At 41.5% G+C, this 21,791-nt stretch overlaps 1 non-coding gene across 1 annotated transcript; it reads right to left on the bottom strand.

Moving 5' to 3' along the window:
• Nucleotides 1–15,461: 15,461 nt before the first annotated feature.
• On the bottom strand, nucleotides 15,462–15,568 carry LOC136201774 (small nucleolar RNA R71). The gene has a single exon (XR_010674116.1). It is a non-coding gene; the product is annotated as a small nucleolar RNA R71 (small nucleolar RNA).
• Nucleotides 15,569–21,791: the final 6,223 nt, after the last annotated feature.

The raw sequence follows: 21,791 nt of genomic DNA, 5'->3' as shown, positions 1-21,791 counted from the left end.
GGACACTCCTGAGCAACCACTGAGAAAGAAGAAGAAGGTCTCTTCTAGGTTAAGTCCCATCGACGTACCCCCACTTGGATTTGTTATCTCTGAAGATTCTCATTTTGTGAGAAGTCAGGGCATTGTTCTTGAGAAAAAACCCCACTGACCAAGATGAAGATGAACTGGGTGGTCAGTTTGATGCTGAGGAGACAGTGGATGCTGAGCAACATGAGATAGCGGATGTTGAGCAGCATGAACCAACCAACACTGAGCAGGTTGAAGAAGAAGTTGAGCCAACAGCAAATGACCATTCTGATCAAGGGGCACCTTCACCTACTGACTCAATTGAGTCCATTCCTGCTGACCCCTCTCCTCAAAAGACTAAGAGATTAAGGAGACTTAAGAAGAAGGCACATAAATCCCCTGTCATTGATCTTATGGGTGACTCCCCACTGCGGGATCCGATCACTAACCTCTCAGATATGCAGTTCAAATTCTTCTCAAATCCCACTGAGTCTCCACCAGAGCAACAAGAAAAGCAAGCCTCTGTTTCTCAGCCTAAGGAACATGCCGACTCAATTGCTCCTCTAAGCCAAGGTGATACCGAGCAAGTGCTCGAAGTTCCTGCTCCTCAACATGTTGAGCTAGCTAAGGAAATACCTGCTCCGGTCAGTGCTGAAACACCTCAACCTCCTCAAACCAGTCAGCTTCAGCCTGACTCTGAGCAAGTAGATAATTCCGCCGATCATCCTCTTCCACAACCACAAGTGCAGAATATCAACCAGTCAGCTCCTGCTGGCAATCTAAACTCAAATCCAGCCGCTGATCATGCTGGTACTTCAAATAATGAATTGAACCAAACACCTCCTCCATCCGGTTTTATTCATATTCCGGCAACTGGGTCAAACAATAATGGATCCTATGCTTATCTGAATGCTACTGAGTCTGGTCAAAAAATCATTGACTCAACTCAAGCTCTACTCCAGGACCTCCATCAAACCAATGCCGACACTGCTGGGTCAGTTCCTGTTGAGCCAACTCAACTTTCGTCTGTCACTCAGCTTCTCATAGAAATCAAAGGTCTTAAGGATCTTCTGAGTGTCATGACCTCACTCCAGTCTCAACAGCCCAAGCAGGAATCAATAACAAAGCTGGCCGAACTCCAGCTGACAATGGTCAATCACATGAACTCTCTTCAGGGTCAACTTCAAAACCTATCAGCTGCGAACTCAATGTATGCAACTTCTGCTGAAGTTCATCAACTCTTCACCCAGCTTCAATCTGAGCAAGCCACAACCAACGAGCAACTCTCTTCCTCCTCCCAATGCTCCATTGAGCAAATTAGCGAGGTTGTCCGTCTACTCAACTTGAGTAAGGAAGAGATGGAAACTGACCAACTCAAGACGAATGAAATTCTGAAGTACTCTCAAGTCACTTTCAACCATGTGCGCCACTCGAATGCTCAACGTCAGTATTATGACTCGGCTCTGATTAAGATGTTTCATCAAGCTTTTGCCATGCTGACTGACAGTATTACCTAGGTTGGGAAGTCTCAAGAATACATCCTGAGTATGCTCAGTGCCTCGGCTATCAGGGTTCCCCGTGATATCTTGGATGATGGTATTCCTGTTTTTGGTGGTATAAATGAAAGCACGCGCAAGCTTAAGGAATTTTCTGGGTGGTTAACTCGTGCTGCCCTCAACGATACCTTCATTCCTCCTCCTCCCGATGGTGGCAAAACGGGGGAGAAAGAACAAGCTCAAAGAACTCAGCAAACAGGAGAAGCATCTGGAAGTCAGCAGAAATCAAAGGGAAAAGCCAAAGAGCATTCTGCTCAACTCAGCAAGAAAAAATAGCTTGACTAGGATTGCTAGACTTAGATTTTAAAACCCTTATGTATTTTGCTGTGTTGGCCATTAATACAAAACTATGCATGCATCTACCTTTTTCAAAACTGACTAATCTTATGTGATGCTTACTTATGTTTTGTCCTGAATATTTAACGTATCTTCATAAATCAAATGTGTTATGTGCTTACATTGCTTCATGATTGTCTGCTGTGTTGATCTATAAGTTGACCTCTTTTATATGTCCTCTTAACTAAAACTCATTGAACAAAGATATACTCATCGTACTCTGATATCTAAATCTTCCGCTCATCTTAATTGAGTTAAAAAGAATATGTTTCATAAGCTGACCTTTTTCTGAAAACTGACCTTAGACTTACTTGATTAAACCTTGAAATGTTTAAAGTAAAACTAAGTCAGTAGCTCAACCCTTACGGGGGAGTATCTTGAGAAAAACAAGGTCAACTATCATGGGGGAGCTCAACACTGAGTTCCTTACTGAATATTTTTTCCAACATCAAAATGGGGGAGTTTGTTGAAACACCTTTCCACATGATTTTGATTTGACAAAATTATTTATGTGAATGATAAAAATATTCTAACACATTAAATTTAAATGCTTTGATTTATTCACACTAATGTGTTTGTTCAATGTTGAGTTAATTGATTTATAAGACATTAAGATAAAAAGCCCAAAGGCCCATAAGAGGAAGTCAAGCCCAAGTCAACAGATCAAGACCTCACGGCCCAGGAAGACAAAACGCAGTCGTTCTAAGAAAAGCACTAGCTCAGCGTGAAGAAGGATCGAGAAGCCTTCTATCAATTGCTTCAAGATGAAGCTGCTGAGTTGAACGACAAGAAGTACAAGTCAGCAGGAGAACAGAACCAACTTGTAGACAAAGTATTTCTACTTTGGGTAAAGCTCAGAAGACGCAGTAAGGTGTCTGGAGGACTTTACTATAAATGGCGAAACATTCTGTTCATCTGACGAAAAGCTGCTGAGCACTGCCATAGACAGAAGATACAAGAATTTCATTGGCCAACGACACTGAGCACGTCTAGAATGAAAGCGACAGGAAGCCGTTTGACTCCAACGGTTATTTCGAAATTCGAAATCACCAGTGCTTGAAGTGTCACTATAAATAGGCCTTTCAAATGCTTCATTCGATGCAGATCTTCAATCAAGTCGAAACGCTCACCAAATTCATACTTGAAGTTCTGTGAGAAAAGCAAAGCTAACCTTACACTAATTCCAATCTTTGTGTAAAAGTCTAGAGTGAATTCATTCATCTAAAGTGTCTTAGCAATTGTTGTTTAGGACAAACACTTATCATTTCTAGAAGAATAGAAAGGAGAAGCTGAGTGTAGTGTGAAAAAGAAAATACTTTGTTGTGCCTATGTGTCTATTGTAAAGGATTGTGCTCTACCGTTTGAAAGAGTTCATTAGTAGATTAAAACCTAGAAGAATGTATTATGGGGACTGAATGTAGGCAGGAGAGCGAACCAGTATAAATCGTTGAGTAACTTCTCTCTAACCCTTTACTTTACTTACTTCTAATATTTGCTTGCTTTTGCATTAAATCACCTGAGTAGTGCTTCCGACTATTGTGCACAATAGATCGTTTAACTCAGTAAAGGAAGATTGCATCTGATTCCAAACTTGCCTTAGTTATATGCTATTGAATTAATTGTGAGAAAATTTTATTAAGGGATAAATTTACCCAATAGTTCCATTCACCTTCCCCCCCCCCCCCCTCCTTATTGGTCCCTTATAACGTAACGAATTAGTTCCAAGGGGGGGATAAGAACTATTTTAAATTTTAGTACGTTAAGGCTGACTTCTTTTTCTCTAAAAAGGAATTACACAGCGCGCTGAGTGAAGTAAGACACTAGCTTAGTCAACTGGTGACTAAGTCAGCTTCTTTCTTTGAGTCAGGAGATAGCACTTGAGTCTATTCCTGAACTCAGATACTCAATGCACACAACTCAGCGTGACCTCTTTACTTGGTCAGTTTTGTTTAAGCAAGCAATATATATATATTAAAGGAGTTTAAGGTTAGAACGATGTTACTCAGCAGATTTATCCAGGTTCGGCCTCTATGCCTACGTCCTATCCCCGGAACATGTTCCGAGCTTTCGAATTCTCTACTGAGCTCTTTAATGGTAGAGCCTCAAACCTTTTACAACAAGCAGCTGAGTATAACAAGAGTGCCTTCCTCTATACCTCTACTCACTCCTATTCTATTGCTGAGTACTATAACCGAGTACTCAGCCTCTCCTTTCTAATTCTAGAAATGATAATAAGTTTGTCCTAAACAACAATTGCTAAGACACTTTAGATGATTGGATAATCACTCTAGACTTTTACACAGTAATATGGAAATTTGTGTAAGTATTTGCTTTTCTTTTTCACACAGATTCTTCAAGTAGAAATTTGGTCAGCGTAATGGCTTGGTGAAGATCTGCATCGAATGAAGCAACTGAAAGGCCTATTTATAGTGACACTTGAGGTATCGGTTATTTCAAATTTTGAAATAACCGTTGGAGAACGGCTTGATGTCGTTGTCACTCAGTACTCGCTCAGTGCCGTTGGCCAATCAGATTATTGTATCTTTTGTCTTTGGTCAGTGCTGAGCAGCTTTTAGACAGATGGACAGAATGTTTCGCCTTTTATGGCAAAGTCTTCCAGACAGCTTTCTATGTCTTCTGAACTTTACCCAAAGTAGAAATACTTTGTCTTGAAGTTGTTCCTTGCTCAGCTGCTGTCTTGTACTCTTCGTCGTCCAACTCAGCAGCTTCGTTCCGAAGTAGATAAAAAAAGTCTTCCAGATTCTTCTTCATGCTGAGCTGCGTTTTGTTCACAACGACAGCGTTTTGTTTACACGGGCCGAGTTGTCTTGGGCCTTTGACTTTCTTTTGGGCCTTTAGCCTTTTAGTCTTTATGTCTTATAAACAATTTAACTCAACATTGAACAAACACATTAGTGTAATAAATCAAAGCATTTAAACTTAGTGTGTTTAGAATATTCTTTAATCATATACTTAAATAATTTTGTCAAATCAAAATCATGTGGAAAGGTGTTTCAACAAACTCCCCCATTTTGATGTTGGCAAAACTATTCAGTGAAGAACTCAGTTTTGAGCTCCCCCATGATAGTTGACCTTTTATAACTTAATAAACTCCCCCGTAAGGGTTGAGCTACTGATACAGTTTTACTCAAAACATTTTAAGGTTTAATCGAGTAAGTCCTAGGTCAGCTCATGAAACATATTCTATTTACTCAGTTTTAAGCGGAAGATTTAACTATCAGAGAGCACTGAGTATTTTGTTGTTCAATGAGTTTTATAAGACAATGCTTTAATCATACAAGACAGTGTTAACAGCATACAATCAGAAGTCATTAAGAATGATAAACACAGTTGATGTATGCAAAACATAATAGCTCAGCATCACATAAGATTTTAATCAAGTTGAACAATTTGATGCAAGCATAGTATTAATAAGTAGTCAGCATTGTACAAAACAAACAGGGATACTTAAGACTTAGAAACTAGCTATCTTAACTAAAGTTATTTCTTCTTAAAGTTCAGTTTGCCCTTTCCCTTAAGCTGACTACTTCCAGCAGCCACTTGCTGAGTTCTTCCTGTTTGTTCTTTCTCCCCCGTTTTGGCAGCATCGGGAGGAGGAGGAGGCCTGAAGGTGCTGTTTTGAGCAGCTTCAGATATTTGAGCTGAGAATTCCTTAAGCTTGAAAGTGCTTTCATTTATGCCATCAAAGATAGCAACACCATCGTCGAATACCTCTTGAGGCACACCAATTTCAGCAGCGCTGAGGATGCTCAGTGCGTAGGCTTGAGATTTACCCATCCAAGTTAGTGTATCAGTCAGTGCAGCATAAGCTTGATGAAACATCTTGAGCAAAGATGAGTCATAGAACTGATGCTGAATGTTGGAATGACGGACATGAGTAAAGATTTGATGTGTATACTGAAGAATCTCATTCTACTTCATCTGGTCAGTGTCCATCTCTGCCTTGTTTAGATTCAGAAGATGAACAGCTTCGCCGATCTGTTCTACTGAGCATTGGGAGTAAGAGGAAAGTTGATGGTTTGTCTTCTCTTGCTCAGTTCAAAGCTGGGTGAATAACTGATGAACTTCGGCAGAAGTTGCATACCCTGAGTTCGCAGCTGACAAGGCTTGAAATTGTCCCTGTAGGGAGTTGATATGTTGAACCATGGTCAGCTAGAGTTCAGCCAGCTTTGTTATGGACGCCTGCTTTGGTTGTTGGGCTTGGGTATTGATCATTACACTCAGCAAGTCTTTTAAACCTCGAACCTCGTTGAGAAGTTGAGTGAGTTGGGGAAGCTGAGTGGACTCATTATCGGAAGACCCAGCAGCAGTGTCAGAAGTTTGATGAAGGTCTTGGATCAAGGCCTGAGCCGAGTTAATTATCCTTCTACCAGACTCAGTGGCAGTGAGGTGATTGAATGAGTCTTCATTGTTTTGACCAGCTAGTGGGGGAGTGAGATTCAATGCATCATTTGTAGTGCCAGTGGGGTCATTGACTGGTCTTGGTGTGTCAACCTGCACTTGTTCTTGAGGATGGAGAGGTGATTGAGTAGCAGCATTGGATGCAGGTTCAGAGTCAGGCTGAAGCTGACTTTCTGTTGAAGGTTGGATAGGTTCAGTGCTGGCTGAAGGAGGAATTTCCTTAGCCGGCAGAGGGCTAGGTTCAGCATCTGCATTTAGAATTGGCTCGATGTTGGTTGGGTTTACAGAAGCATTAAGTCGGCTTGTTCCTGTGGAAGAGAAACAGAGGCTTGCTTTTCAGTGTGCTCTGGTAGAGTAGTAGAAGATTTCTTGAAGAATTTTAGCTTTATAGTCGATGGATCGGTGGTTGGTCTTTTCTGCGATAAGTCATCCATGACGTCAAGCACAGTTGTTGGGTGTGCCTTGACAAGTCTTCTTCTTTTTCCCTGGGTCCTTGGAGAAGTGGGATCAGCGTGAATTGATTGAATTGAATGAGATGGATAATTTACTCCTTGATCAGCATCCTGCTGTTCAGTTTGCTCAGCTTCTTCTTCTGCAGTCAACTCAGTGTGAGTTGGCTCAGCATCTTCTTCACTAGCTGTCTCCTCAGTGTCATCCTGACCACTCTCTTCTCCTTCTTCTTCTTGCTCATCATCCTGATCTTCCTCATCTAGTTCTTCTTCCAACTGTTCAATGAACTGATCATCCAATTCAACTTCATCGTTCTGTTTTTCAGCAGAAATACCTTGACTCTGAGCATAGTGAGAGTCATCGGGAACAAAGAAGCCAGCAGGAATTGCATCGAGTGGACTTAACTCCGAAGAGTTCTTCTGCTTCTTACTCAGAGGTTCTTCATCAATGTTTTCTCTGTCATCTGCCTCAGGCTCATCTTGCCTAGGTCTTTTCTCAGCTGACTTGGGCTCAGCTTGTGCAGTCGTTCCTTTGGACACAATCTTTATCTTCTTAGGAGCGGGAACAGCTTCCTTAGAGGTGCCATGCACAGCTTTCCTCTTCCTGTCAGCAGGGGCCTTAGTTCTTTTGCCCTTTTTTATTACCGTCCCCTCAGCGTTTGGGTCAGCACCACCTTTTGGGTCAGCATCACTTTTTGCTTTCTTGATTGGCTGATCAAACTTTAGGGCGAACAGAGCAGCAGCAGTTATTTCTGATCCTCGGCCCTTAGTTTCTCCCGTGAGGTCTACTCAGTGGTCAATGAGGATTTTGGTAATGAGTGAGCCCAGTCTTAGAGTTCCGGTGCTCCTTTGAAAACGGGCTATCAAGAATACTGGCATGTTGATGGGCTTGTAGGTCAGCATATTCCATATGAAGCATTGCTCGAAGTTTGTCGCTGAGCTGGTGCAATTTATCTTACGGTAGATGTAATTGGTCAGCAGGTAGTGCGCCTTTTGGTGTTGCCCCATCGAAGTGCTAGAGATTTCACCAGCATGGCCAGTTGGTTTACAGAACGTAGTGGAGTACCCAGTAACGTCCTGATCTCCAGACTTTCTAAGAATGGCTCCTTCATTCTTAAGCTTCAGAAGGTTGGCTAAGTATTTGGGATTTATGAAGATGGTTTTGTCCTTCACCTTGGTGGCTAAATAGTCCTGGTTATCATCAGCAACACGAAGGTTGTGGTAGAATTCCCTTACCAAGTCAGGGTAGGTATTGTAGCTGATCGAAAACAGCTCGGTCCACCCATTCTTAGAGATCCACTCACAGAATGGTTTTTCAGTTTCCACAAACTCTTTCGAAAACCACCTTGAGTAGTCCATCTTGAACTCCCTGACGTTCTCATAGACCTTAGTGTAGGTTCGTTGCTTAGGTTGCTTCGCCTTGGAAGAGTTACCTTGCTCAGTTTGGGTTTTCTTGCTCAGTGTGGTAGCTTTGGTTTGATCATGCTGGGTAGGAGACTTAGGGTTTCCAGCAGTTTGGTGACCGGCATCGGAGATGTTTACAGAGTCGTTCGTCATTTTCGCAGAGAAGATTTAAAGGATTTGAAGATTTTGAGAGAGAAAATATTTATGCCAAAGATAAAAATGGGGATTTGCCCATTATATATAGAGGTGAGAGGTGGATCTTATCGTATCCATGTGTCAGTTTGTCCTTGGGATTGTCAACCGACAAGGATACTGGCATTTATGACACATTCGGCGCATATGTCATCCTAGGTGGCTATTCGTGTGCTTTAGCATTAAGTGCAACGGATCGATTTACTCAGTGTGAGAATCATAAACGTTCTATATTCTGAGTAGTCAGTTTTATACAAACGGATGGTTTAAGTAGTTGGTTGCTCAGTTCGAGATAACTACTCAGTGCACATATTTGCTCAGTATGTGATATTCATTCATTTAGCATTAAACACTCAGCATACATCTATTCACTCAGCAAATAGTAGCATAAATCATTCAGCATGGTAATTTACTCAGCATGAATCTATATTTAGAACTGGAATTTACTGAAAAGGATTAAACATACCAATGGCTTCTCTCAGTATGCTGAACTGCTCACGAGTCAATGGCTTCGTGAAGATATCCGCAAGCTGCTCATCCGTTGGAACATAGGTCAGCTTGATCTCACCTTTGAGTACATGGTCTCTAATGAAGTGATGTCTGATGCTGACATGCTTCATCCTGCTGTGCTGAATTGGGTTCTTTGATAGATCAATTGCACTTTTGTTGTCACATTTGACCTCAATTGTCTTTGTTTGAACACCATAGTCTTCAAGCTGTTGCTTAATCCATAGGACTTGAGCAACACAGTGTCCAGCAGCAATGTACTCAGCTTCAGTGGTAGACAAGGCTACTGACGCCTGCTTCTTACTGAACCAGGATACAAGACAGCTTCCTAGGAAGTGGCATCCTCCAGAGGTGCTTTTTCGTTCAAGCTTGTCTCGTCCATAGTCAGCGTCCGTGTATCCAACGAGTGTAAAATCATGAGTGTTGGGATACCATAAACATGCGTTCACTGAGCTTTGCAAATATCTAAGGATTCTTTTTACAGCTATGTAATAAGATTCCTTAGGGTTAGATTGATATCTAGCACAGTAGCATACTGAGAACTGAATGTCCGGTCTACTCGCTGTTAACTAAAGTAGAGAGCCTATCATACCTCGATACAATTTGCTGTCTACCGACTTACCATTCTCGTCGGCACAAAGGACAGTGTCAGTGCCCATAGGAGTAGATATTGGCTTGCAATTTTCAAGATCATATTTCTTCAATATCTCCTTGGCATATTTAGCTTGACTGATGAAGATGCCATTTTTTCCTTGTTTGATTTGAAGTCCAAGGAAGAAGTTGAGTTCTCCCATCATTGACATTTCAAACTCAGTCTGCATTTGCTTGCTAAATTCCTTGCACATTGATTCATTAGTAGCACCGAAAATAATATCATCAACATATATTTGAGCCAGCAGGGTGTCTTTACCCTTTCTCTTAATGAATAAGGTTGTATCAGCTTTGCCTCTGACATAATTTCTAGTCAGCAGGAAACTGGTCAGCCTCTCATACCAAGCACGTGGTGCTTGCTTGAGGCCGTACAGAGCCTTTTTGAGTTTATAGACGTGGTTTGGGAATTTAGGATCCTCAAACCCTGGAGGCTGATTAACATAAACTTCCTCGTTTATAACTCCATTAAGGAATGCACTCTTAACATCCATTTGAAACAATTTAAAGTTCATATAACTTGCATAAGCGCATAAAATTCTAATAGCCTTGCCACTGGGGCAAAGGTCTCACCGTAGTCAATACCTTCTTGCTGACTGTAGCCCTGAGCTACAAGTCTTGCTTTGTTCCTGACTACATTTCCTTGTTCATCCAGCTTGTTGCGGAAGACCCATCTTGTTCCAATGGTCTTCTGACTCCTTGGATGTGGCACTAACTCCCATACATCGTTTCTTCTGAATTGATCAAGTTCCTCTTGCATTGCGCTCATCCAGAATTCATCATGCTCAGCATCAGCGAAGTTCTTTGGTTCCTGAACTGAGACAAAGGCTACGTTGCTGAGGTATCTCCTGAGTTGATTTCTTGTCATCAGGGTATTCTCAGCGGCATCAAGAATAGCACTCTCTGAGTGTCCTCTTGGTATCCTTATCTCCTTTGGTAGATTGATGTCTTGTGCTGTCTGTGTTTCAACAATCTCTGTAGGTGTAGATTGGTCAGTGAAAACAATTTGAGGTTCACTTTTACCTTTGGTCAGCCCTTGAGGAAATGACTCAGCGGCTGCATCTTGATCAGCGGGTACTGAGTGTGGATCATCCTCGATCAACGGCTGATATCTTCCTGCAGGGTTAGTTTCGTCGAACTCAACATGTACTGACTCTTCTAAAACTTGAGTTCGTTTATTGAAAACTCTGTATGCTTTGCTGTTTGTTGAGTAGCCTAAAAAGATAGCTTCATCAGCTTTGAGTCAAACTTAGCTAAGCTATCTTTGGTATTCAAAATAAACATTTACAGCCAAAGGCACGAAAGTATCCAATATTGGGCTTTCGTCCTTTCCAAAGTTCGTAAGGAGTTTTCTTTAGTATAGGTCTAACAAGAGCCCTATTAAGAATATAGCACGTTGTGTTGACAACTTCTCCCCAAAAGTACTTTGGAAGCCTATGCTCACTCAGCATTGTCCTGGCTATTTCAACCAAGGTTCTGTTCTTCCTTTCAACAACCCCATTTTGTTGAGGCGTTCTAGGAGCAGAAAAATTATGATCAATGTCGTTGGTTTCACAGAATTCAACAAACTGTTGGTTCTTGAATTCTCCACCATTATCACTTCGGATGTGAGCCAGTTTTAGGTCTTTGTCATTTTCAAGTTTTCTTACCAAATTTGAAAATGTCTCAAAGGTCTCATCCTTGCTACTCAGCAAGATGATCCAAGTGTACCGAGAAAAGTCATCTACAATGACCAAGGAAAATCTTCTTCCACCCAAGCTCAGCGGCTGGACTAGACCGAAGAGATCCAAGTGTAGTAACTCTAATGGACGTTTAGTTGAGACAATGTTTTTACTATGAAAAGATTGTTTGGTTTGTTTTCCAGCTTGGCAAGCGTGGCATAGTTGATCTTTTTCAAATTTAAGTTCTGGCAGTCCCTCAACCAATTGCTATCTTGCTAACTTGGCCAGGAGGTCCATGCTTACATGACCACTCATATGCCATAGCCAGGAATTTTCTTCCTTTGAAACTAAGCATACAGTTTTTGAAAACCTTTTCTCTAAGTTTAACATGAAGACATTATCAATGCGAGGGGCAGTTAAAATTAACTCATTAGTTTTACCCTCGAATATTTTACATCCAGTGTCATCAAATATAACTTTTCTCCCATTGTCACATAGCTGAGCTACGCTGAGTAAGTTATATTTGAGTCCGCTGACTAGGGAGACAGACTCAATAGTAGGATTACCTCCAATGGTTCCTGACCCTACTATCTTACCCTTTTTGTTGTCTCCAAAACTTACGCTTCCTCCTCGTTTACGCTCAAATGTGATGAATTGAGTTTCATCACCAGTCATATGCCTCGAGCATGCGCTGTCAATATACCACATCTTTGACTTCTCAGCACACCTCAGGCTTACCTGCAATATGACTAGTTACTTTTAGGTACCCAATTCTTTTTGGGTCCTTGCTTGTTAGGTTCAACAGGTAAAGCATTATGTTTTATTTTATGGCGGCATACTTGGACAGTATGGCCATTCTTTCCACAGAAGTCACAGCTGACCTTCCGTTTAGGATGTCTCACTGACTGGTCAGCACCCCAGTGCTGAGCGTGCCAGCACACCTTTGTGGTGTGTCATTTCTTCCCACAGAAGTCACACTGGACATTCCGCTGAGGATTCCATCTCTGCTGACCAGTACTTCGATACTGAGTATTCAGAGGAATATTTCTTTTGTTTGGAACCTTTAGTTGGTTCTGAATGGATGTTGATAGCTCCCATTTATATAGGGTTTTTAGGATTGTTTTAGCTCGTTTTTGCTTTATTTTCATTCAATTTCAGTATCATTTTGCTATCTTTCAGTTAAAATCAGTAATTTCCATTATTTATGGCATTTTCTGTATTTTCAGGCGTTTTGGGACTGATTTAGCATTTTCGAACCAGACCCGTGCCTTGTGGAGCACCTCCGGACAATTCAGGGACCGTCGGAGCAAATTTCAGAAGTCCAGGGACCAAAACAAAGAAAAACCGGACTCAGCTCCAATTTAGTGCATGTCTCGCCGAGACAGTGCCTGTCTCGTCGATACAGGCCCTCGTCTCGTCGAGACACTGCCCGTCTCGACGAGACGAGGCGGGCCGATGGTTCCCAAAGGGAACCATCGCGTGGTGTCTCGTCGAGACACCCTCTTGTCTCATCGAGACACCTCTTGTCTCGATGAGACGAAACGCTGGGAAGCAATTTCCCAGCGTTTCCTCACTCCCTAGGCGCGAATTTCAACCTACAAAATGCCCAAACTACCCCTAACTAAGCCTGCACTATAAATAGAACAGGATGTCATCTTTGTTAGGTTACTTCCTTTTCCCTTTTTTGTTCTTCTCTTTTTCTTTCCTTGTATTAGTTTTTATTATTTTTGATTTACTTCGATTGTAACAGTTCTTTAGCTTCTTGAAGATTGAAATAGGAGAGTCCTCTCCTAATTTGTAATCAGAATCAGACGAAATCGGGTTTTATATTCCTAATTCCTTATTCTGTCTCTTACTTTTTGCTTATTTGAATTAATGATGATTCAGGCTTATAATGCGTGGTATAATTGCTTGTTTAGTTTAACTATGAACTAATCCCTAACCAATCTGGGATGGGGATGATTTGATTGCATAACCATGTATGATTAGGGATTTAGTTTACTGGATTGTTTCCAATTGATTAGATTATGCGAGCTTAATGTCTTAGATTTGTCAGGGATAGGATGATTGCTAGAATGAGATTCGATGATAATCAACTAGCCTGACATAGCAGAACCTAACGCCTTGAGTCTGACAAATTTAAGATTGCAGATAGGTAGTTACCTGACCAAGGAACTACCTAATCCGAATTAGCATAATCTGACCTCGCTAGAGACCACTAGGAGTGCGGGCTAGTGGCTGGGCTACGGCTTTAGCCTTAATCACCACAGACCCTAATGCTTTGCATGCCCTAGGTTATATGCCTAATCAAGCCGTCAACCAAATGCATGTGATTAGACTACAGGAGATTGACAATCTGCACGTGGTTAATTAGGTGGTTACCGTCAATTATCATTATGATATGAAACTAAATCCCAGTAACTCATACATGGGATCCAATTAAGGGAATCCCCATCTTAGATTGTTTCATCAATTAATTCGAATTCTTCCCTGTCAAACGCTTTTATCTTTTATTTTAGAAAATTTGCCTCTTTAATCACGCCACCACATATTCAACCTTCCGAACAATTGTGTGCCTACCTTGGGCCGACTAGTTGTGATAAATCGTCCTTGTGGTTCGATCCAGTGCTTAGCACTGTATTACTTGCTGCGATAGGATACACTTGTCCTATTAACCGCTATATAATTTACGAGCATCAAGTTTTTGGCGCCGTTGCCGGGGACTATTTTTGTTTATAACTAGTTTACTTTTGGTGATAGGTTTATATAATTGTTTGGAATTCCAAGAACCGAGGTTATGGGAATTACTCATCATTGCATCTTGATTCTTAAGCTGATATTGTTCTTGCAGGACGTAAAAGGGGGACGGATTCCTTAAGAGCCGTCGTAATGTAGAATTTTTAGCTTTTTATTTCCTTGCTTTCTAGATTAGGTTTACTTTCAGTTTTGTCTTTCCTTTTAAGAACGATTGATGGGGGAAGCGCTTGATCTTCTATTTTATAATTGGAATCGACAAACGGGTTCTAGATTTCTTCTCTCTTTCCCTTTTGTCTCTTACCTTTATATTCAATTGAAGCTCTTTTCCATTACTCCTATTGCTATGATTGGTTTGTCTATGAACTGATCCCCATCCAATTTGGGATGGGGATGAAATTGATTGTATGAATATGTACGATTAGGGATTTAGGACCTTTGATTGATCAGTTTATGCATGCTTAATGCCTAGATATTGTTAGGAACAGGATTTATGCTAGAATGAACATTGATAATGATCAACTAGCCTGTTTATGTATATAATGTGCCTAATGCCTGTGACCCTGACATTAAATAGGATTATAGATAGATGAGAACCTGACCACGGAATTGTCTATGCTGAATCTGTGTAAACTTGACCTCGCTAGAGACCACTAGGAGTGCGGCTTCGTGGCTGGGCTACGGCTTTAGCCTTAGTTGCCAATGAACCTAATGCTTTGCATGACCTAGGGTATATGCCTAATCAAGCCGTCACCCAAATGCATGTGAATAGGAAGGACAATACTGATCACATTAGTCTTTCACTTAGGGCAATTACCGTCAAATCACTGGTAAAACATAATTCTGAACTCCCTAAACCCATACATAAGATTTAATCAAAGGATTCCTCAGCCTAGATTGTCCACCTTCTACCCTGTCAATTGTTCGCTTTATCTTATTATTGCTTTCAATTTAGTTATTTAGTTATTCCAAACCCAAACCTTTATCAAACTCTCTAAACAATTAGAACATTCTAGGTAAATTTACTAGTTATAACGAATAGTCTTTGTGGTTCGATCTCGTGCTTAGCACAATATTACTTGTTGCGATAGGATACACTTGTCCTATTAAATGCTATATACTTTACGAGCATCAAGTTTTTGGACACAATGGCCGAAGATCCGTCGGTCATGGAGTTGTTGAGGGCAAAGCGGCCTATAAGCACCTCTGGCATCCTCGATCCAACAATAACAGCAATGTCATTTGAAATCAGACCAACAATGATTCAGATGATCCAGAACTCGGGACAGTTCGGTGGGGATTACTACGAAGATCCTAACTCACATCTTGACAAATTCATGGAATACTGCAGCACTTTCAAGTGCGAAGACGTCACATCTGAACAGATCTTCCAAAAGCTGTTTAGATTTTCTTTGAAAGAAGAAGCTGCAGAATGGCTACAATCCATTGAGTCAGGGTCTCTCACTGACTGGGACACTACAGTATCAGCGTTTCTAGCAAAGTACTTCCCTCCATCAAAGACTGCACAATTCAGAAGCGACATCACCTCGTTTAGGCAGTCCGACAGTGAGAACTTGCATCTAGCCTAGGAGAGGTTCCAGAAGTTGTTAAGACGGTGCCCCCACCATGGTTACCAGAGTACTAGCTTGTTGACATGTTCTACTCAGGGATATCTCCTGTCAGCCGCGCCTTTCTGGATGCAGCAGCGGGAGGAAATCTATTCAACAAGACTGCAGTTCAAGCGTACAATCTGATGAAAGAATTAACTGAACGAAGTGCATGTTGGCAAGTTGAGAAGCCAGCTCCAAGAAGAGGCACAACAGCCGAAGAGTTCACTAGAATATTTTCAGAATCAAATCATCGGATAGCAGCGCTTACAGAAAAAGTAGATCTGCTGGGGACTCACCTGAAATCACCAGAACCATTAGCAAGCTGTGAGGTTTGCAGCGGAGGGCACAAGAACATAGAGTGCCCGATGGTACTTGAACAGATCCATTATCTAAAACAGTATGGGTCGAATAGCACACTTTGGCAGCAGGACAGACACCGAGGATCAGATTCTGAGACTGAATGGGAGAGAAGTATAGATGTCCTGAGAGAGAGCCTGAGTGCCATAGAAGGAAGGTTGGCACACAATGAAGCTTTCTGCCAAAGGCTTCAAACACAGGGCAGTAAATTGGTAGAAGAGGAAGCACGAGCAATCATGCTTAGGAGCGGAACACAGGTAAGCGCACCAGACTTTGTGCCTCAACAAGACAAGGCTTCAGACCCCATTCCTGGTAATATCTCTACCCCGTCTGCTCCACAGGTAAGTGTTTCTGATCCAACTCCGATTACTGAAACTGATGTACCACCAACACAGGTTACCTTGCCTTATCCTACTTCTGGGAGAGCTAAGTTAGACAAGGATTATTCCAAAATGTTAAATGTGTTTAAGAAAATCGAGATTAACCTCCCGTTTCTTGAACTTCTTGAGAATATGCCTGTGTATGGAAAAATTTTAAAAGAGCTGATCTCTAAAAAGAGAAAATTAGGAGATCATGAGACTGTAATGCTAAGCCATGAATGTTCTGCCATACTAACAAATCCGTTACCTAAAAAATCTAAAGATCCTGGTAGTTTTAGCATTCCCTGTACAATAGGCAAGGTTCATTTTAAACGTGCTTTATGTGATCTTGGTGCAAGCATAAATCTTATGCCGTTGTCTGTTTACAGGAAATTAGGAATGGGAGACCCAAAGCCTACGTCAGTCACAATTCAGTTGGCTGACAGGTCTATAAGGCGTCTGGTTGGAGTGGTGGAAGACCTTTTGGTCAAGGTAGATCAGTTCATCTTCCCAGCTGACTTCGTGATCATGGACATTGAAGAAGATGATTAAGTCCCGATCTTGTTAGGGAGGCCTTTTCTCGCCACTGGACGAACACTGATTGATGTTGAGGGAGGCAAACTGATTCTCAGGCTTCAAAACGAGGAAGTTGAATTCAACATTCTAAAATCTATGAAATTTCCTGTTGATGATGAATGTTGTAATTTTCTGAGCGTAACTGACTCTTTGGTTGAGAATGTTTTCCAGGAAACTGAAGAACGGAACCTGAGTATTGAACTAGATGAGGAGCCATTGGATTTGGAGACCGAGGGAGAAGGTAAAGAGGGTTGTCATTGGGCCCAGCACGACGAACCCTTGGACAGAGGAACCAAGACAAGGCCTAAGACCTCGATTGAAGAACCACCAACCCTCGATCTCAAACCCTTACCTGCCCATTTAAAATATGTGTTCTTGGCACCTCCTTTGCACTTACCTGTGATTATTTCGGCTGAACTTACAGGTCCTAAGGAAGATCGCTTGGTGGAGGTGCTGAGGAAGCATAAGGGAGCGTTTGGATGGGAAATGTCTGACATCAAGGGAATCAGCCCATCTCTCTGTGAACACCGGCTCTATATGGAGGATAAGGTGAAGCCGACTGCTCAACCACAGAGAAGACTCAACCCAAAAATGAAGGAAGTAGTGAAGGCTGAGGTAATTAAGTTGCTTGATGCAGGGATGATCTATCCAATCTCTGACAGCCAGTGGGTGAGTCCCGTGCATATGGTGCCGAAGAAGGGGGGCACAACAGTGACATTGAATGAGAAGAATGAACTAATTCCGGTGCGGAAAACTACCGGGTGGCGAATGTGCGTGGACTACAGGAAATTAAACGACGCCACTAGGAAGGATCATTTCCCTCTTCCGTTCATTGATCAAATGCTTGAACGCATGGCAGGTAAGTTTTTCTTCTGTTGTGTGGATGGGTATTCGGGCTACATGCAAATATCAGTGGATCTTGATGATCAGGAAAAGACCACTTTCACTTGCCCTTTTGGGACATTTGCATATAGACGGATGCCCTTTGGGTTGTGCAATGCACCTGCTACGTTTCAGAGGTGTATGACAGCTATATTTTCTGATATGATAGAAAAATTCATGGAGGTCTTTATGGATGATTTTCTGTTTTTGGTACTACTTTTGATAGCTGTTTGCATAACTTGGGATTAATGCTGCAAAGATGTGAGGAAACTGACCTAGTCCTAAACTGGGAAAAGTGTCAGTTTATGGTCACTGAGTGTATAGTTTTAGGGCATAAGGTATCACGAAAAGGGATTGAGGTAGACCCTGCTAAAGTTGAGGTGATCGAAAAACTACCTCCCCCTTCCAGTGTCAAAGCAGTTAGGAGTTTTTTAGGCCACGCTGGTTTTTATAGGCGCTTTATTAAGGATTTTTCTAAAATTGCCAGGCCTATGACCCAACTGTTGCTGAAGGATGCCAATTTTGTTTTCACACCTGAATGTCTTGAATCTTTTAACACTTTAAAAGACAAATTGATTAAAGCTCCCATAATGGTTAGTCCCAACTGGGATTTACCATTCGAGCTAATGTGTGATGCCAGTGACACAGCTGTAGGTGCATGCTTAGGTCAAAAAGTGGATAAAATTTGCCGACCAATTTCATATGCTAGTAGAACTCTGAATGACGCTTAATTAAATTATACCACCACAGAAAAAGAGTTATTAGCTGTGATTTTTGCACTTGACAAGTTTCGTTCATATTTGGTGCTTTCAAAAGTTATTGTTTACACTGACCATGCTGCATTGAGGTATTTGTTTTCAAAACAGGATGCCAAACCTAGACTCCTTAGGTGGATTCTATTACTGCAGGAGTTTGATCTGGAGATACGAGATAAGAAGGGAGTTGAAAATGTGGTTGCTGATCATCTTTCTAGATTGGAACAAGAGGAGGTGGATACAGACACCGATGCAGACATCCAGGAGACATTTCCCGACGAGCACTTACTGTCAATTAGACATGTCCCTTGGTTTGCCGATTTTGCTAATTTCCTTGTAGGAAAGCTGATCCCTCCAGACCTCTCTTACCAGTAGAGGAGGAAGTTCCTGCACGACGCAAAGCAGTACCTCTGGGATGATCCCTACCTATTCAAGGTTTGTGGCGACAACATCATCCATCGGTGCATTCCTGAGGAGGAGGTAGCTTCCTTCCTTGCATTCTGTCATTCTAAAGAGGTAGGTGGCCACCATGGCGCGGACAGAACTGCAGCTAAGGTACTCCAAAGTGGGTTCTATTGGCCCACAATCTTCCATGACGCTTTTAATTTTGTTAAAAAATGTGATAAGTGTCAACGAACTGGTAACATTTCACAGAGACATGCCATGCCTATGAAACCAATTTTAGTCTGTGAAATCTTTGATGTTTGGGGGATAGACTTTATGGGACCTTTCCCGAAGTCGTTCAATAACGAGTACATCCTTGTAGCCGTGGACTACGTTTCTAAATGGGTGGAGGCTGTAGCCCTGCCTAGTAATGATGCGCGGGCTGTCATCCGATTCTTGCAAAAGAATATCTTCACACGGTTTGGCACCCCCCGCACCATTATTAGCGATGGCGGGTCTCATTTTTATAACCAAGCTTTTAAACAGGTCTTGCATAAATATGGGGTCACTCATAAAGTGGCTACCCCGTATCATCCCCAGACCAGTGGTCAAGTTGAAGTGTCAAATAGAGAGATCAAAACCATTCTTGAAAAAACAGTAAATTCCTCTAGGCATAATTGGTCACTCAAATTAGATGATGCCTTGTTGGCATATAGGACAGCGTTCAAAACACCAATTGGCATGTCCCCATTCAGGCTAGTTTACGGTAAGGCATGTCATCTCCCTGTAGAACTCGAACATAAAGCCTACTGGGCTACCTGTTTTCTAAACTTTGATACACGAGTTGCAGGTGAGAAACGGTTATTGCAGCTTGATGCCCTGGAAGAGTTCAGGCTCAGTGCCTATGAGAATTCACGGATCTACAAGGAGAGGACGAAAAGATGGCATGACAAGAGAATAATCAAATGCCACTTTGAGGTAGGGGATAAGGTTTTACTGTACAACTCCAGGCAGCGATTATTCCCTGGTAAGCTGAAGTCGAGGTGGTATGGACCGTTTGAGGTCACCCAGTTATTCTCCTCCGGAGCAGTCGAGATCACAAACGGCCACAATGCCCCTTTCAAGGTCAACGGGCAGCGTCTGAAAATTTATGAAGATAACTTGGGCGTAGTGGAAACACTGCGTTACATAGAGGCCCCCTGAGGGAGTTTTTCCTATCATATCTCTTTTCTTTCACTTACTGTTCAATTTCATAAATATGCATCTTTTGGAATTAAATGCCACTATTTGTATTTGTGTTTTGCGGCATGTTTAGCTTTTGCTTTCAATATTTTGCTTTCAGTAGTTAGAAATAAAAAGAATCTTAGGCAGTTGATTTTTGATGCATCTAGCAATCCTGACATTACAGTTGAAATTGTGCTTTGAAAGTCTGAAAGCTCAGTTGAAATCGGTGCATGCAAGCAAAAACTTGTGAACAACATTTGAGTCTCCAAAGAGTGTTATTTAACTAAGATTGACATGGAACGTTTCGTTAGGTGAGGCTAGGATTGTTGCAAATAACCCCTAAATTGTGAGCTAGAGCCTAAAGGTCAATATTTTAGACTCATTTTTAGGAACAATCGATCTCTTAGGTATGGGATTACAGTTATTGTCATTATGCTCATAGGAATTGCATCCAATACTGGTTGAATATTGTGTTATAATTGAACTTGAAATGATTAGGCAATCTAGGTTAGCCCTTTGTGAACTTAGCCTATTCTTTGATTAGCCAAAATCCCTTACCAATTCCACTAGATAAGCCCCTTTGAGCCTTATTTACCCATTTTCTTTGATCAACCTTGTTACAAGCCCTTAGCCTTCCTAAATACCCTTTCTCACCCAAGTTAATTGACTCAATTTCGGTTAGAAAATCCTTAGGCACACATCCTTCAAATTTCCATTAGCTACCATTGAAAGGTTGTAATTCTAAATAGAAGAAGTAACCAATTCAAATTGACCCTTTGTCCCCTCTATCTCAAAAGAAAAGAAAAGAAATATTTATGGTTCAAAATTGAACCGAATAAATTATAGAGGAAATGATAAAAGGCATTCTTTAATTACTTCCCAAACTGAAATAAATCAACCTTGAGCTTCTATCTCGCATATAGCGGGAAAAGTGCCAATTTTTGCAAAAAAATATTCCAGCTAGTTGAGTCATTAACTTTTTGCCTAAATTCCCTTTTTCCTACCCCCAAACCTTAGCCTATGTTACAACCCTTTGAAGACCTATAATCTTGTTTGATTGTGATGCGTAATTTCGACTGGATGGATGATGCAATTCCAACGTGACCATTTTGTGCAATAGATTGTAGAGCGTTCGCCAAATTCATATTTCACCCAAACACTTGAGTGCAAGAGCGACCACCTGTGAGCTAGCAATCATAGTCCTCGCCTTTTCGTTTTCGCAAAGTGTTGGTTGATAAAACTAATTAATCAGTTTTGGAGATTTATCTGAGGTTCACTTTGTTTTTAATTGTAACTTGAGTAGTCTGAGACCGTATAGATGATAAAAGTGCAGTGGATCTTTGTCTGTGTACGGGAGCTATTTGTTAAGTTTTCGTTGCCTTTGATTCTTTCTTGCTTGCGGACAAGCAAGATTCAAGTGTGGGGGGGTTGATAGCTCCCATTTATATAGGGTTTTTAGGATTGTTTTAGCTCGTTTTTGCTTTATTTCCATTCAATTTCAGTATCATTTTGCTATCTTTTAGTTAAAATCAGTAATTTCCATTATTTATGGCATTTTCTGTATTTTCAGGCGTTTTGGGACTGATTGAGCACTTTCGAACCAGACCCGTGCCTTGTGGAGCACCTCCGGACAATTCAGGGACCATCGGAGCAAATTTCAGAAGTCCAGGGACCAAAACAAAGAAAAACCGAACTCAGCCCCAATTTAG

The sequence above is a fragment of the Euphorbia lathyris genome, chromosome 7, assembly GCF_963576675.1.
Source record: "Euphorbia lathyris chromosome 7, ddEupLath1.1, whole genome shotgun sequence".
NCBI classification, from domain to species: Eukaryota; Viridiplantae; Streptophyta; class Magnoliopsida; order Malpighiales; family Euphorbiaceae; genus Euphorbia; species Euphorbia lathyris.
Note: the sequence above shows the minus strand (reverse complement) of the source record. Positions and strands in the feature narration are given on the sequence as shown.